Raw genomic sequence first — 15795 nt, 5'->3', positions numbered from 1 at the left:
TTTCCAGTGAGTTGAGAACTGGAGCTTTGCTGGAACACATGCCTTACTTGGAAGAAGTACAAGCCTGAACAATGCGTGTGTCATAACGGGAATACACTTTCACATATATGCATGACTAGTGTGTGTGTGTGTGTGTGTGTGTGTGTGTGTGTGTGTGTGTGTGTGTGTGTGTGTGTGTGTGTGTGTGTGTGTGTGTGTGTGTGTGTGTGTGTGTGTGTGTGTGTGTGTGTGTGTGTGTGTGTGTGTGTGCAGAGTACAATGTTACTTGCAAGATATCAAAAGAAGTTAAACCGACACATTCATATACATTACATGTCCTCTCCCTGCGTGCTGCATAATGAAAACATGCAGTGTCTTTGAACTCGAGACAGCAAGAAAAGAAAGAAAGAGCAAAAAAAAAACCTGGGAAGAATAAAAATGAGGAAAAGAGAGAGAGAAAATAAAAAGGGAGAGAAAGCATGACAGCACCAGGTCTGATCAAATAGAAGGGGAAAAAAGGAATTAATGTCCTCTGATGATCATCAAAGACACACACACACACACACACACACACACACACACACACACACACACACACACACACACAGTACCCCCTGCTGTGAGGCAAGCTGTGCTCCGTTCTTCACAGCCAAGGTAACAATATACAAAAAAAGAGAGGGGAAGAAAGAGAGAGACAGAGAGAGAGAGAGAAAAGGGAGGTGGGTGATAAAGAGAGCAACAGACAGACAGACAGACAGAGATCTAATAGATATGAGTAGGGCAGAGGCAGGAGAAGATATCTATCATCCAAAATGGAATATTCCACAATGTGTAAAGACTAAACATCAATCACAAACAATCACATACTGTCACATATGAGACAGACAATCCATAACATACAATCACATACTGTACTAGACAATCAATAACATACACTCACATACTGTACTAGACAATCAATAACATACACTCACATACTGTACTAGACAATCAATAACATACAATCACATACTAGATAGCAATCACATATAATCACATGTGTCATACTAACCACTTAAATCCTAGCATACTGTATGTATTTTGGGAAAACTCTCGCAGAAAATAGCAGATCGACAAGCTCACAATGCAAGCTTGTTGATTGGCTATTTATTTTCAGAGAAGATATTTAATGTAGAGCGAAAGCAGAAAAGACACTAGTATAGAGTCCTGAGACTCCACTCAACAACGTATGGGGTTTAAGTGGCTAATCATCAATCATATAATGTCACATACTAAACATCAATCACATACAAGGTTTTGAGCTGATATAAAAATGTCCAAACTGGTTAGACTTTTAATTTAATGACAAAATGAATTGGTAATGCTGACTTTGACCACTTGGGGTCACATTTTTCTTCTAATAAATAAATAAACTTTTTTAGACATAATCACTTTTGCATGTCCTCTCTGCACTCTGTTTCCTGTCACTCTACACTGTCCTGTTTAAAGAAAACACACACTTGTATAAAGTTTGTATAAATAAAGGTAATGGTGAGGGTCATAAAAGTGGAGAGTACTGGATCAGACAAAAAAAATAAGTCCACAGTCAATTCAACATGTTACATTGCAACACGTTGTGGAATATTTTTTGAAACATTTAAAAACCACAAATCTTGCTTGGGGTCTCTGGCAGGAAACATATTAATTTGGGGGTCCTTGACATGAAAAAGTCTGAGAACCACTGCCTTAGATGACGTGTCTAGTGTGGTTCTAGCACCACATCAGGCGTCTCCACGCCTGATAAACCGTGAATCTTTCTTCTGGTTGCTACAGCTGAGCCTGCTTAGTCACAGTAAGAAACACTCCCGTGTGCCTTGTTAACTCTCTCTCTCTCTCTCTCTCTCTCTCTCTCTCTCTCTCTCTCTCTCTCTTAATCTGTGACTCTACCGTTCTCTTTTTTATTTCTCCTTCTCCTCTCAAGTTGTTTAACTTGCTCATGCCATCCCCACACTCTCCTTGTGTCTTTCTCTCTCTTTCTTTGTCATTGTTTCTGTCTGCCTACTGTATGTCTTGACACGCCTGTCTGTATAACTGTCTTTCTCACATAATTCTCTCTCTCTCTCTCTCTCTCTCTCTGCTTTGGAGCCAGGGCATTAGACTCAGAAACTATAGGCCTGTTGCTGTTGAGGCAGCTACGCAAAAACAATCACACATAGCCTCCCCTGACATACCTAATATGTTATTAAAACACATCCCACATGCAGAGGCACCTGACACTTTAATGTACATATATGTAAATATATGCTTTTATGCATACTGTACTGTTTACTGCATAAGCTATGTATATAATATTTATAAATAGGACCCATGCACACTGCACCTTCAAAGCATCTCAGAGGGTGCTATGACTAATGTACTTGGTTATTTCTTTACCTTACTACTTGTTATTCTTCATTTTTTTCTTATGTTATTGTTGTGATTTTTGCTACAATGTTGAAGAACCAACGCCAAAGAACTTTCCCCTTGTGTACTCGTAAATTATATAGACATCTTGAATCTCTTTCTCTCTCATTGCACTCATCCTCTACTCATGTGTGGCCTATTGCAGTGGTTCTCAAAGTGGGCCCCGGGGGGGGGGGGGGGGGGGGTTCCAGGGGGTCCCCAGCTAAATTAGTTAATACAGCATCACACTCGTTTTAACCACTTTATCCATATTTTATTTGTTGGCTATTACAAAACAGCAGATATACAAGCTCACAGCTTGTATATCTGCGAGCTTGCACATATATTTTTGAACATTTAAAAAAAGAAAGTATTGGACCATTTTGAATAGTTTTACAATTTTCCAACCCAAATCTTCTCTTCTGGCGGTCCCTAGCACAAAACATTTTCAGATGAAACGTTTTAAAACCACTGGCCTATTGCATGTTGCTATACATTTGTAATGAACGTTCAAAGGATGTTTTACACCCCATCCCATTAGCACAATCAGTTGACTAGCTGACAGGGCTGTCTCCTCAAACAATAAAAATCCTTAGTGTTAACCCTGAGAGTGTAGAAATGGAAATGGAACTTAACAGTACTTGAGGGTCCATTTTCTAGAGCACAGTTTTCGGGTTTACAGTGCATAATTTGGATTTATCTGATCCAGTGCAAAAACTTAAAAAATCAATTAATCAAGCAAGAGACAGTCATAACCACACTGTTTGACAATGTTGAAACTATAATTACAGTTTACCTAGCAATACCACGTCAAACCTGATCTGTGTGTAGTAGACAAACACACAAGTTACACGAGTTTAAACAAGAACGTGTGAGTCAGGGTGAATTACACAGAAGCTTAAAATAGTGAACATGATGCAAATGAGCAAATGAAACAACACGAAAGCGAGAACTACTTCTGGAAAATTACATGTTTCTGCAAATCGGGCAGTAGGAGAGTTTGTCAGTACCGATACACAGAGGGACGAGACGAGAAAGAGGGAGAACGTGAGAGAGAGAGTAAGAGAGAGAGAAAAGTGGAGAGAGAAAAGTAGAGAGAGAGAAAGAGAGAGAGAGAGAGAGAGACAGAGAGAGAGACAGAGAGAGAGAGAGAAAATAAGAGTAAGACAGAGAGAAGAGTAAAACGAGAGAAAGAGAATGAGCCGAGTGGATGTCTCAACTTACTGAAACTCGACTGTCTCGCTGAAGTTTAGTACACTGTGTCAGGGCACACATCTGTTCACAGTCTGACACTAGGGCTGGAAACACACACACACACACACACACACACACACACACACACACACACACACACACACACACACACACACACACACACACACACACACACACACACACACACACACACACACACACACACACACACACAGTCAGTCAGAGGCATGATAATGGGTGTTGTGTCCCTTTAAGAGTGTGGGTTCTTTCAGGCAGTCACACACTGAGCCGTGTCTATTTATAACACTGCTGTCTTTGAGGGCTCCACTACATTTACATAGAGTCACACACCCACCTCTACCCCCTCCCCCCCCCCCCCACACACACACACACACACACACACACACAGATGTACAAACATGCATATAAAATACACATGTACACATACATTTGCATACGGACACACACAGTGGTTTGCTGCCGACTGTAAATTCCTGCTGCGTAGGAAGTGTTTGTGGTTGTGGTAGTATGTGTATGTATGTGTGTGTGCATGTCACTGTGTGTGTGTGCGTGCATTTATGTGTGTGCGTGTGTGTGCGTGTGCGTGTGCGTGTGTGTGTGTGTGTGTAAGAAGGTGTGTGTGCAGTTGGCATGACTGTGAGTAATTAACTGCTCAGCATTTACCAAGCCGGTTGTGTAGTACAGTAAGTTGTGTAGCACGGACATGTGTTCGGTGCGTACTGTGTGCGTGTGTGTGCGTGTGTGTGTGTGTGTGTGTGTGTGTATGTGTGTATGTGTGTATGTGTGTGTGTGTGTGTGTGTGTGTGTGTGTGTGTGTGTGCGTGCGTGGTTTGTGCTTTAGTAGAGCATGTCCAGGCGTACATTTGTTCGTGATGAGTCACTGCAGGGCACAGCAGACAGATGAATTACACCCAGTGAACGTGTGTGTGTGTGTGTGTGTGTGTGTGTGTGTGTGTGTGTGTGTGTGTGTGTGTGTGTGTGTGTGTGTGTGTGTGTGTGTGTGTGTGTGCGCGCGCACATGTGCGTGTGTGTTTTGTGTGTCTGTGTAACTAGGTGAATGTGTGTTGTTGTGAGATGTAAGTCAGCACATCTAGCAGGTGTAAATGATATTCTTTCACTTTAACAGCTAGTTCCCCTCAAGTACAACCTCTGCTGCAACAGACTACACTCAAAGACAAATATCATACCGTAACTGTAATACTTCAATAAGCCAACACAACACACCAATATAATGCAATACAATACTTTGATACTCCAGTACAATACTACTGTACAATCTAATACTACAGCAATACAATAGTATTTCTAATACTCAAATAAAATACTACAATAAATGCAATACTCCAATAATATATAATATTATAATAATAATATTCCAATGATCCAACACAACACTCAATCAATACAAAATTCTAATACAATATTTTAATACTCTAATACATATTCTCCGATACTCCAACACAAAACGACAATACAATATTGCAATAATCCAATACAATACTCAAGTAATATACTACAATTTATATTCTAACACTCCAACATAATGCATTACTGTACCTATACCACCATATCTATTACACCAGCATTTGATCAATTACATTTATACATTCAACTAGTGTTCCTCCAAAAGGCTTATCAGAGCTTGTAAAGCAGCTTTGTAAATCACGATACTGTCTTGTGTCTCAAGATCTTGGCACATAAAAGGAAATTAACAATTATTGGATCAAAATCCAAAATAAGAGAATACGTCCATTGCAAGGTTTTCATCTGACAGCATGGTATTGCAGTATCTCACACACAAAAATTCCAGTGTTGATTTAATCACATGAACCCTATATATAGGGTTCACATAGCGTCCCAATTCCGGTCATGTAATAATAGGTGAATATTCGCAGAAAGTAGCCCATCTACAAGCCCACAGCGCATATCTGCTATTTTCTGCGAAGAAATTTAGTATAGAGGTAAAAAAGGAGGGGACCCAATGTAGACCCCAGATGGACCCTGGTCATCGGGTTTAAATGGTTAACCCTGAATAGTGTACGAAGAAGAACCATTTATACACTCTTCAGAGTTGTATTAAAACTAATGGTGCGTTCACACGGGCAGACTAAAAGATACATGCTACCATTCATTTTCAATGGACACCAGTGACATGAAGATACAAAGATACATCCGACGTTTGTAGCTGTAGCTCTAGCGACAAAGATGCAAAGCTGCAAAATTCAAGTTGAGCAGGGTTCAACTTCCAGATACAAAGATGCAAAGGTACAACTGTAGCTCCGATGTCCGCACGTTTGATGACGTCAGCGACCGCGTTGAGCAACACAGATACAAAGCAACACAGGGACAAAGATGCAGTGTATTTTTGTATCTTTGTATCTTCTAATCTGCCTGTGTGAACGCACCATGAGGATCTTACTGTGCAGTATCTCAGTGAAGAAACATATTTAATGCCTTTGGCCTTCATACATTCTTCATAACCTCAAACTAAGTGAGCTTATTACAGTATGTGTATGTAAGGATGTGGCTGTATCTTCAGGTACATTAGGAGAATGAATGTGTGTGTGTGTGTGTGTGTGTGTGTGTGTGTGTGTGTGTGTGTGTGTGTGTGTGTGTGTGTGTGTGTGTGTGTGTGTGTGTGTGTGTGTGTGTGTGTGTGTGTGTGTGTGTGTGTGTGTGTGTGTGTGCGTAAATCCTTCACCTCAATACTGTTTGCAATTCAGTCAACCTTGAACTACAGTTAGTCACTCACACACGCGTACTCACATGCACGCGCACACGATGCAGTTTGACAGGTGTTTCGTGCCAACTTGAAGAAGCAGGCTACAACTGTGCATGTTAGTGAATCCAAACAAGTGTGTCATGAGTCCAAATCTAAACGGGCCACACGTTTACTCCCCTCACAAGACTTTATAAAGCCCACGTTTCAATTTCATACACGGTACTTGATAATAGAGCCATGTCCATTAATGTCATTAATCGTAATCGGGGGAAAAGTTATAAATAATAAACGTGATATCGATTTGAAGTCATAGAGACCAGCTCTTCTGCATACTGTATATCACTTGTTCATATTTTTATCTACAAAATCCTGTACAGGCCCCTGTGTTTTATGTAATATTTATACCTGTTAATAGTTCATACAAGATGCAAATCCCAGGCAGTCAAAGTGCAGAGGGCCTAGCAAAATCATACATATCCTTTGATTTTTGTGTGTTACTACCATTTTACTGTTATTTTATTATTATTTACTCTCAGTTGCATCTATTTTTCTGTATCTGTCCTGTGTTTCATAACTGTGGTTCTGCCATGATGACTGAATCTCCTCCATGGAATCAATAAAGGTCTTTATGTCTATCTATCCAGCCTTAGCCTGATTTACTCTATAATTTGTTGCGCCGAAAATACTACTGTATATCTACAAGCTCATAACGTATCACGATGCAATGTGTCAGGAGTTTGCAGATCTGCTATAGTTTTGTCGGAGGACACCATCGTACGATAGTATAAGAAAGTATATAAATCAGGCTTTCCACAATGTATTTAATTTCTGCTCCTGACATTTATATAGTATATTCATATGACATATAAATGCTTTTCGTGATACGATGACTTATGAGAAGTACTTTAATACTTCCAACAACCTTATTGACTTTCTCAGAAAACCCATAATATGTGGATGTTATCTTAAATGTGAGGTAATGTTTCTCAAATAATAGTGTCCTTTTGTGTAACAACATGTGAGTGAGCTGAAAGACGTTATACTGTATAAATAAGATATGATGCAGAGATACAGTACAGTTATTGTGTGTGTGTGTGTGTGTGTGTGTGTGTGTGTGTGTGTGTGTGTGTGTGTGTGTGTGTGTGTGTGTGTGTGTGTGTGTGTGTGTGTGTGTGTGTGTGTGTGTGTGTGTGTGTGTGTGTGTGTGTGTGTGTGTGTGTGTGTGTGTGTGCTAAACATGATGGCGTCTTTCGTCTTCTGTAGGGAATTCAACAATGAATTTATTGATTTCTGGCTGCAAGGCCATATGATAGACGTCCTCCACATCAACACATGGATTTTATTGTGTGCACAAATACAATTCACACTCACCCGCCCACACACACACGCACACGCACACACACACACACACACTCGCCCGCCCACACACACACACACACACACACACACACACACAAACACACACTCTGTGTGTCTGTTGTAAAGCCTCTCATCTTGTCTCCATCCCACACCCACTCACTTCTCGTCTCTCATCAATTCTGTCCACCGTTCATCCCACATTCACTTCACCTTCTCTCACTCTCTTCTGATCCTCTGTCTCTCACTCTCTTGTTATCCTCATCTATCCCGACCTTGCTACTACGGTATATGGCCCAGCTCTTTCTCTCCTGTTTTGATACTCTTACACCCCTCTCTGTCTGTCTGTCTGTCTCAGTGGGGAGTAGGTGTGTGTGTGTGTGTGTGTGTGTGTGTGTGTGTGTGTGTGTGTGTGTGTGTGTGTGTGTGTGTGTGTTCACTAATACAACAGTAAGCCAATGAAGAAAAACCCAGGTGCTTTCTTGCAGTATATAGTATGCCCCATTTACTGCCTTTATACCGGACCCATATCCTGTGTGTGTGTGTGTGTGTGTGTGTGTGTGTGTGTGTGTGTGTGTGTGTGTGTGTGTGTGTGTGTGTGTGTGTGTGTGTGTGTGTGTGTATGTGTGTGTGTGTGTAGGGGATTCCGCAGTCTGCTGTCCTCCTCTCTCATTACATCATTTCATGCTACTCTGGGCTGGATGGCTGGCTCACACACACACACACACACACACACACACACACACACACACACACACACACACACACACACACACACACACACACACACACACACACACACACACACACACACACACACACACACACACACACACACACACACACACACACACAGAGAAATGTATGCAGGTTTAATGCTTGTGCACGTGCATGTCACATGATAGTGACAGCACACCAAGAGATTATGTCTCTACGCTGGTTCAAACAGCGATCAAGAGTGACGGCCCACTTTTAGAACAGCATAGTTTCTGGAAAAGAATTTCCCATTCATTTGCTCCATAAAAGTTTCAGAAAATCGAGTTTTAAGCCTGGAATGAAGCCATCCAGTCTACTGATAAATCATGACCATAAAACATTTGATTACGGTATGTTCATAAAAAGAATTGGGAAAGAAAATAAAGAATGTACAGGTCAGGACTGTGTGTACATATTTTCAGAATGAAGGAACTAGTTCTCCCATAAGCCATTGTGCATACTGTTCCAATGCTTCTAGCCAAAAAGATTGTTTAGTTTGTTTAAAAATGTTATTGTGGTCTTTATTATTGTGTTTATATTGTTAGTAGGGATGCACTGAGATTTCGGCCACCAAAAATATTCGTCTGAAAAGGCCAAAGAAATGCATTTTCGGTTTTCAGCCGAAAGGATTTTAACGCCAAAAAAATAACATGTTGCTGCTACACATTAGGATTGTGGGTAGTGAAGTATTTCTCTGTGAAATCGCAAATTAAACAGCTTTTTTTCCCTTCAAACTAGAGTGGTTTCTGCAGGAACATAATTTATAGCATCGTTTTCATGTTAAGTTAAGTCTACGTTAGATTGTTACGACATTACAGTTGATAACACAATTCTCTATGGAGAAAATGAATTGGACGCTTACTTGTGGAAACTCACTGTCGAGGTCTATAATCCTCTTTACTATAGTCCATCACTGTTAGAAAAAACTACAAACAGTATGACCTCAGAACATCCTGCATTCCATGAGACATGGAATGTAGGAAGTTATACAACTCTCCATCATTCTCTCTCACACACACAGAGTATGAGTAAAGCTGAGTGTGTGTTTTGTCATACATTTCCTATAGTAGGCCTAGTACAACAGCAGTGCCTTCAACACTCATCCAAAACAGGGACCTGAACTTTTTTTAGTGCCTAGTAGTAGGGCTGTGAGCTCACCGTAAGGATTTTTTCTTACCACGTTGTAAAAACAACATATCCCTGCCTCAAAAACACAGCAGCAGCAGAGTACAGTACACACTAATGGCTGGAACCACTGCCGTCTCTCCAACGGTGGAGTTAAAGGACGACTTCACCCATTTTCAACCTATCATCATATAATTGGTCCTCACTAATGCTCATAATAATATGGTCCCATTTTTGTCTACTCAGTCTGTGTCTCAGAGGAGGGCTGTAGACAGTTCCAAATCCCGCCTAACAGTGACAAAATCAATGGCGAATCTAAGCTAATAGAAACTGCAGGCTTTCTATTCCTGGAACGTTAGCATGCTATAATGGAAGCCATCGTTCTCGCGTTAATAAAAATCGAAATAAAAATGTTTAAATCTTGTTTGAAAAAAAAACCCTGCCTAACGATGATGTCACATGTAGGCGGGTTCTGAATTGCCCACAGCCCTCCTATGAGACATAGACCTAGTAGGATTTTTTTTTACCATATTATCAGTATTAGTGAGGACCAATTATATGAAGATACTCTAGGTTGAAAATGGTTGAAGTCGTCCTTTAAGATGGCAGGCTTCACCCATCTACACTCATGAATGCTATGTCTGGCAAAATACTGTCAGGACAAACATTTCACCAGGCATAGCAATGATGACGACTATGAATGACTTCCGCTGTGATCACCGGCGACATTTACATCTTATTGCTTTCGGACGGAAACCTCATATGTCCAAAACTGTTACTTTGCAGTATTCAGATTAAAAAGTAGCAAAACTAGCCGATATACAAGCTCAACAAGTTTTGAGCTTGCTAGTTTTTCTAGACCTTCTTGGAAGGTCAAGAAAACTTGCCAGAAAATTGTCAGCAGTAATGTAAAGCAGTGGTTCTCAGTGTGAGGTCCAGGGACCCCCAGGAGTGCCAGGGGGTCCACAGCTAAATTAGAGCTGTGAACAAAAATCTTCTCTTATGGGGTCACTGGCACTAAACATACAGTACATGTCCGTGAGGCAGCGTGCGTTGCCTGCCGCTTGCGTTGCCTGTAGCCTGGGGGGATGTGGATCAGAGGTTATGAATTCACAAGAATAGCATAGTCGTTGGTGACCAGCAATGTGAAACATACTGTATTCCGGGATTGAGTTCCTTGGCCTGCTGCCAGTGTGCACAAGAAGTATGACGCTGATCGGTGTAGTGGTTTGTGAGATTGGCCACGGACAGACACACAGGAACACAGACAGGGGTGAAAATAATACCTACGCCAGTGCTATAGCAACAAGAATGAAAAGAAAGAAAAGGAAAGAAAGAAAGTTGTCAGGCTCGTTGGGTGACTGAATACCTGTCTGTCTGAATGATGACATAGTGTGCACTGTACACAGTGTTCATGTAGATAAAAGTAGTCCCGTGAATGTGTGTGTGTGTGTGTGTGTGTGTGTGTGTGTGTGTGTGTGTGTAGTGTACACGTGCACGTTTGTTATATACGTGCCCATGGAGGAGGCCTGTTGCTCTCCTTTGTTATACAATACACATTGTATAACTGTGTGGGCGGATTCACCATCTGCAGAGATGCAACCCCTGCTGTGCCTCACGCTACACTCTGTGTGTGTGTGTGTGTGTGTGTGTGTGTGTGTGTGTGTGTGTGTGTGTGTGTGTGTGTGTGTGTGTGTGCATGTGTGTGCATACTGTATGTGTCTACTCCACTGCCACAAATAGATAAAGCATCGTCAACAGTAGCCAGGTTCTCGAGTTCATGGTGGTGATAAATGAATGGCATTAGTACTGCACACACACACACACACACACACACACACACACACACACACACACACACACACACACACACACACACACACACACACACACACACACACACACACACACACACACACACACACACTATAGCAAATTATAATTGAAATAGTATTAAAAAGCTGTGATTTACGCATCATAAGAGGACTTCGGAAATCATTTGTAGCAAATAAGGTGAGGATTGTTTAAAAAGCTTATTAGGTGAGGGTTGTACAAAAAACTGTTCAGAAAGAAAATTCTAAATCTACTAAAATGGGCACACAGATGGATTGATGCACCAATAACAGGCCAAACCATAAAGTGGGTTGTTACAGCGCCACCATCGGGCTGACTGGGATCAATGGAACATAATATCTGCTATTGGTTAAAGCTTGCAGATATTATGTGAGAAATAAGAGTTAAATATCTTTAAAAGTATTAAGGTTAGAGGCATGAGCTCGGCTCTAGGCTCTCCCTCGGCTGGCAGAGGGAGTGTAGCGCCCACGATTTAAAAAATGGTTCTCGAAATCGTGGGAAATATATATTATATATATATATATATATATATATATATATGTATATATTATATATATATATATATATATAATATATATTTCCCACGATATATATATATATATATATATATATATATATATATATATATATATATATATATATATATATATATATATATATATAAAGGTTAAAAAATAACAGTTTAACCACATGCTGGACACATGTCATAAAAGCCAAACATTCGAGCTCACAACACTTGTGAGCTCCTAGATTGGAATAGTCAGAATTAGGAGAATATAAAGAGTGAACAGAACATGAATATGTTACAGCAGTGGTTCCCAACCGTTTTAGCTCAAGACCCAAAAGAATAATTAGACGTTTGCCTGGGACCCAAACTAGTTACAGTACTGTAACTTTCCACTAGCACACCCATTTTTTGCCAATGAAAAAATCTAAAATGACACAGATGCTTTCCCGATTTTAATGGGCTAAATGTGTATATTGGACTCAAAACACAGAATATTATTGTTCCTGAGTAAATTAGATTGGACTCAAAACACAGAATACTGTTGTTCCTGAGTAATCTGTCGTCGAGACTCTGTGACCAAACCACTCTTCCTGAAAATATGCGTAACCTGCACAGTATGTGGAGAGGTACGCTTCATCTCACATCAAGTTGTGCATACTGATCGTCGCATAGATTTTAGTTCCGCATAATACTCATCATGATACCCAGCCCCAGGTATCATCTCAACCACTTTAACCCTGACATCCCTATTTTGGACATGTCATTATAGACCAAAGCAGATCTGCGAGCTGCTTTAATGTCGCCATGCATTGTAGATCGGCTATTTTTATTTCATTGATAATTTAAGTATGGAATTTGAAAATATGGAGTGGTTAAAATGATGCATGGTCATCCCCTCCTGCTATCCAAAGCACATGTAGAGGTGTGCTAAAATATCGATTTTGCGATATATCGCGATACTCCCTCTCGCGATAAATAATCGATAGACTGCTGGCAAATAGATATATATTTTTGTATTACATTTTTTTGGCTCTTTTTTACATTGCATTAGTAATAAAAAAAAATTGAAACCAAAGCAAATATTACACCATACATTCCCCCGGTTGCCAGAGTGCAGTACTTCATGTCGCTTGTCATGTCTGTGGTGGCGCTACTGAGATAAATGAGGGTAAAGTGGGTACTACTACTGCTACTACTACTGAGATAAATGAGGGTAAAGTGGGTGCTACTACTACTACTACTACTACTACTACTACTACTACTACTACTACTACTACTACTACTACTACTACTACTACTACTACTACTACTACTACTACTACTACTACTACTACTACTACGCCAGCCACTTGCAGTTTACATCCATGTCTGTCTAGACTCATAGTACACTGTAGTGTATATGAAGACTTTAAAGTTGTTTAATGAACAGGTTTGTGAGGTCACAGTGACCTTGTCCTTTGACCTTTCACCACCAAATATTAATCAGTTCATCCTTGAGTCCAAGTGGACATTTGTGCCAGATGTAATGAAATTGCCTCCCGGTGTTCCTGAGATATTGCATTCACGAGAATGGCACAACGGACTGACAGTCGGACAGACCCGAAAACAGCTCCGACCATGGCTATTGCCGGTGGAAGCATAAAACACAGTAGAGTATTGGCAGCAGGCAGTGCGTGCATCCCAGTGACTCCTAGAAGTGTGAATTCACTCTGTAAAAATAGAGCAAATGTAACACCTTGCTAACCGGATGGATCTCACACTCATTGTGTGCATACATTAGGTACATGAAATTCACACAACCATTCACACACACACACACACACACACACACACACACACACACACACACACACACACACACACACACACACACACACACACACACACACACACACACACACACACACACACACACACACACACACACACACACACACACACACACACACACACACACACACACACACACAATAATAGGCAACACCTTCAGCAGATATTGCCACATACCTGTATGATTATTTCTTGTGGGCTAGTTATAAACAGGCTGGGTGAGTGGTGCATTGTGGGATAGACCGGGCGACTGATTGGAGGTGTTATTAACCATAACAAACTAACTATGAAAAACACAACTCCTCTTAGTTTCCAGACATTAACGCAACACACAGGAAGACCACCGCCGATGTTACGTCATATTCTGTCCCCAACGCTTCCCTTACTCGCCAACCCTAAACAGGAAATAGTTCCTACACAGCTCCCATGGGGCCAGTGAAATGAGCCGTGTGTGTGTGTCTCAGTATGACCCGCGCGCGCACACACACACACACACACAAACAAAAACACGAATACTCATACACTCACACTCACAGAGGCAAAACCAGGTCTGCAAAGGTTATGGGAAAGCGTCCTTGGCTGCAGTTCTAGATTGACATGGAAGAAAAGAAAACAGAAAGACAGGGCAGGGTGAGAGAGAGAGAGAGAGAGAGAGAGAGAGAGATACGATCTATAAAATTCTTGCATACAAGCCGGCTCACCAAAGGAAATGTACAATTCATATTATTTATATTATTCTTTGTGAGTTTGATCTGGATACTATACAACTGAAACACACGTGGCGCTCTGCCTGAGCCAATGGAAAATCTCCAGGGAGGGGCCTCGTGAGTAGCTTGACCAAGTTCATATCGATACTAAAGCACACAGTGCAGAGGAGAGAGAGAGCTTGAGATTAGCACGACAAATGATCACCAAATTAGTATTTGTCCCAACTATTTTATTAGTAGCTACCCTGCTTTAGCATTCAACAGAAATGGCACCAGTTACTGAAACAGTACACACACACACACACACATCCCCAAGTGTGTGTGACAGGCTGGGGACAGAGCGTGGGGCATGGGTGCTGTCAATGATAAGCCCAGGGTGATGAATGGGGGCCGTGTGGTAGGATTGTGTCGGACAGCATGCTCCCGGGGGGGCGTGACGTCATCTTTTACTGCTAGCTGTTAAATAGAGAGGAACTAGGGCTTACCGTAGTGTGTGAATGTGTGTTTAAAAATCACACCCTGTGTGAAGGTAGCGGCGCCTTTGAATACATTATGTCATCGATATGTGTTTATAATGTGTTTATAGCCATGTGTCATGTGAAGCTTGACCAATCACTTTGTTGACGGGTCTGACCAATCAGAGCGTCGACGACAGATAAAGTTAAATTGAGGATCTAACTTTAAATAACTTACCTAGAAGGAGACTTTAGCCAAATAAAAATATATACAAAAAAAAACATGAGGAAATAAAAAATAAACCTTGACATCATAGTGATGTCATGAATAGTCCCCTTGCCTGACAAATCACAACCTTGACGGGCCTGACCAATCAGAACCTTGACGGGCCTGACCAATCAGAACCTTAACGGACTCTTGGATTCTCGATCGTCTCTATCAAACCATTCTGTCATAACGGATGACTGGGTCCCGAACTCAGACTTTCTATACATTCACCCTTCATCTGTTCTTGTATCTTTCTCTTTCTATTCGTCATATTAACTTTAAATAACTTACCTAGACGGAGACTTTAGCCAAATGAATAATAAGATGAAGTCATTGTCATCGTTTATATAGACATCGAATTCTATATTCATGACATCATAGTGATGTCATGAATAGTGACCAATCACAACTTTGGCGCACCTGACCAATCAGAACGTTGACGCACCTGACCAATCAGAACGTTGACGCACCTGACCAATCAGAACGTTGGCGCACCTGACCAATCAGAACGTTGACGCAAAAGCCAGGCATAGAGGGCTAATATCCGCTCTATACCTAAAGGTATAGAGCGGCTAGCG

General features: G+C 41.1%; 1 protein-coding gene across 4 annotated transcripts in view; it reads right to left on the bottom strand.

The window, feature by feature from the left end:
* The window catches only part of atxn1a (ataxin 1a), a 142577-nt gene that overhangs the window by 63289 nt on the left and 63493 nt on the right, over nucleotides 1-15795 (bottom strand). The window contains exon 3 of one of the 4 annotated variants that reach the window (XM_084079900.1): nucleotides 3625-3698. The exons of 2 other annotated variants lie outside the window; for them this stretch is intronic. The gene's annotated coding sequence lies outside the window, so the exon portion shown is untranslated. The remainder of the gene's footprint in view (nucleotides 1-3624; nucleotides 3699-15795) is intronic. One more of the 4 variants, XM_084079901.1, reaches the window with a different exon arrangement.

This window comes from Gymnoscopelus microlampas (genome assembly GCF_963454915.1).
Source record: "Gymnoscopelus microlampas genome assembly, chromosome: 15".
NCBI lineage: Eukaryota > Metazoa > Chordata > Actinopteri > Myctophiformes > Myctophidae > Gymnoscopelus > Gymnoscopelus microlampas.
This window is presented reverse-complemented; position numbering and strand designations above follow the sequence as displayed.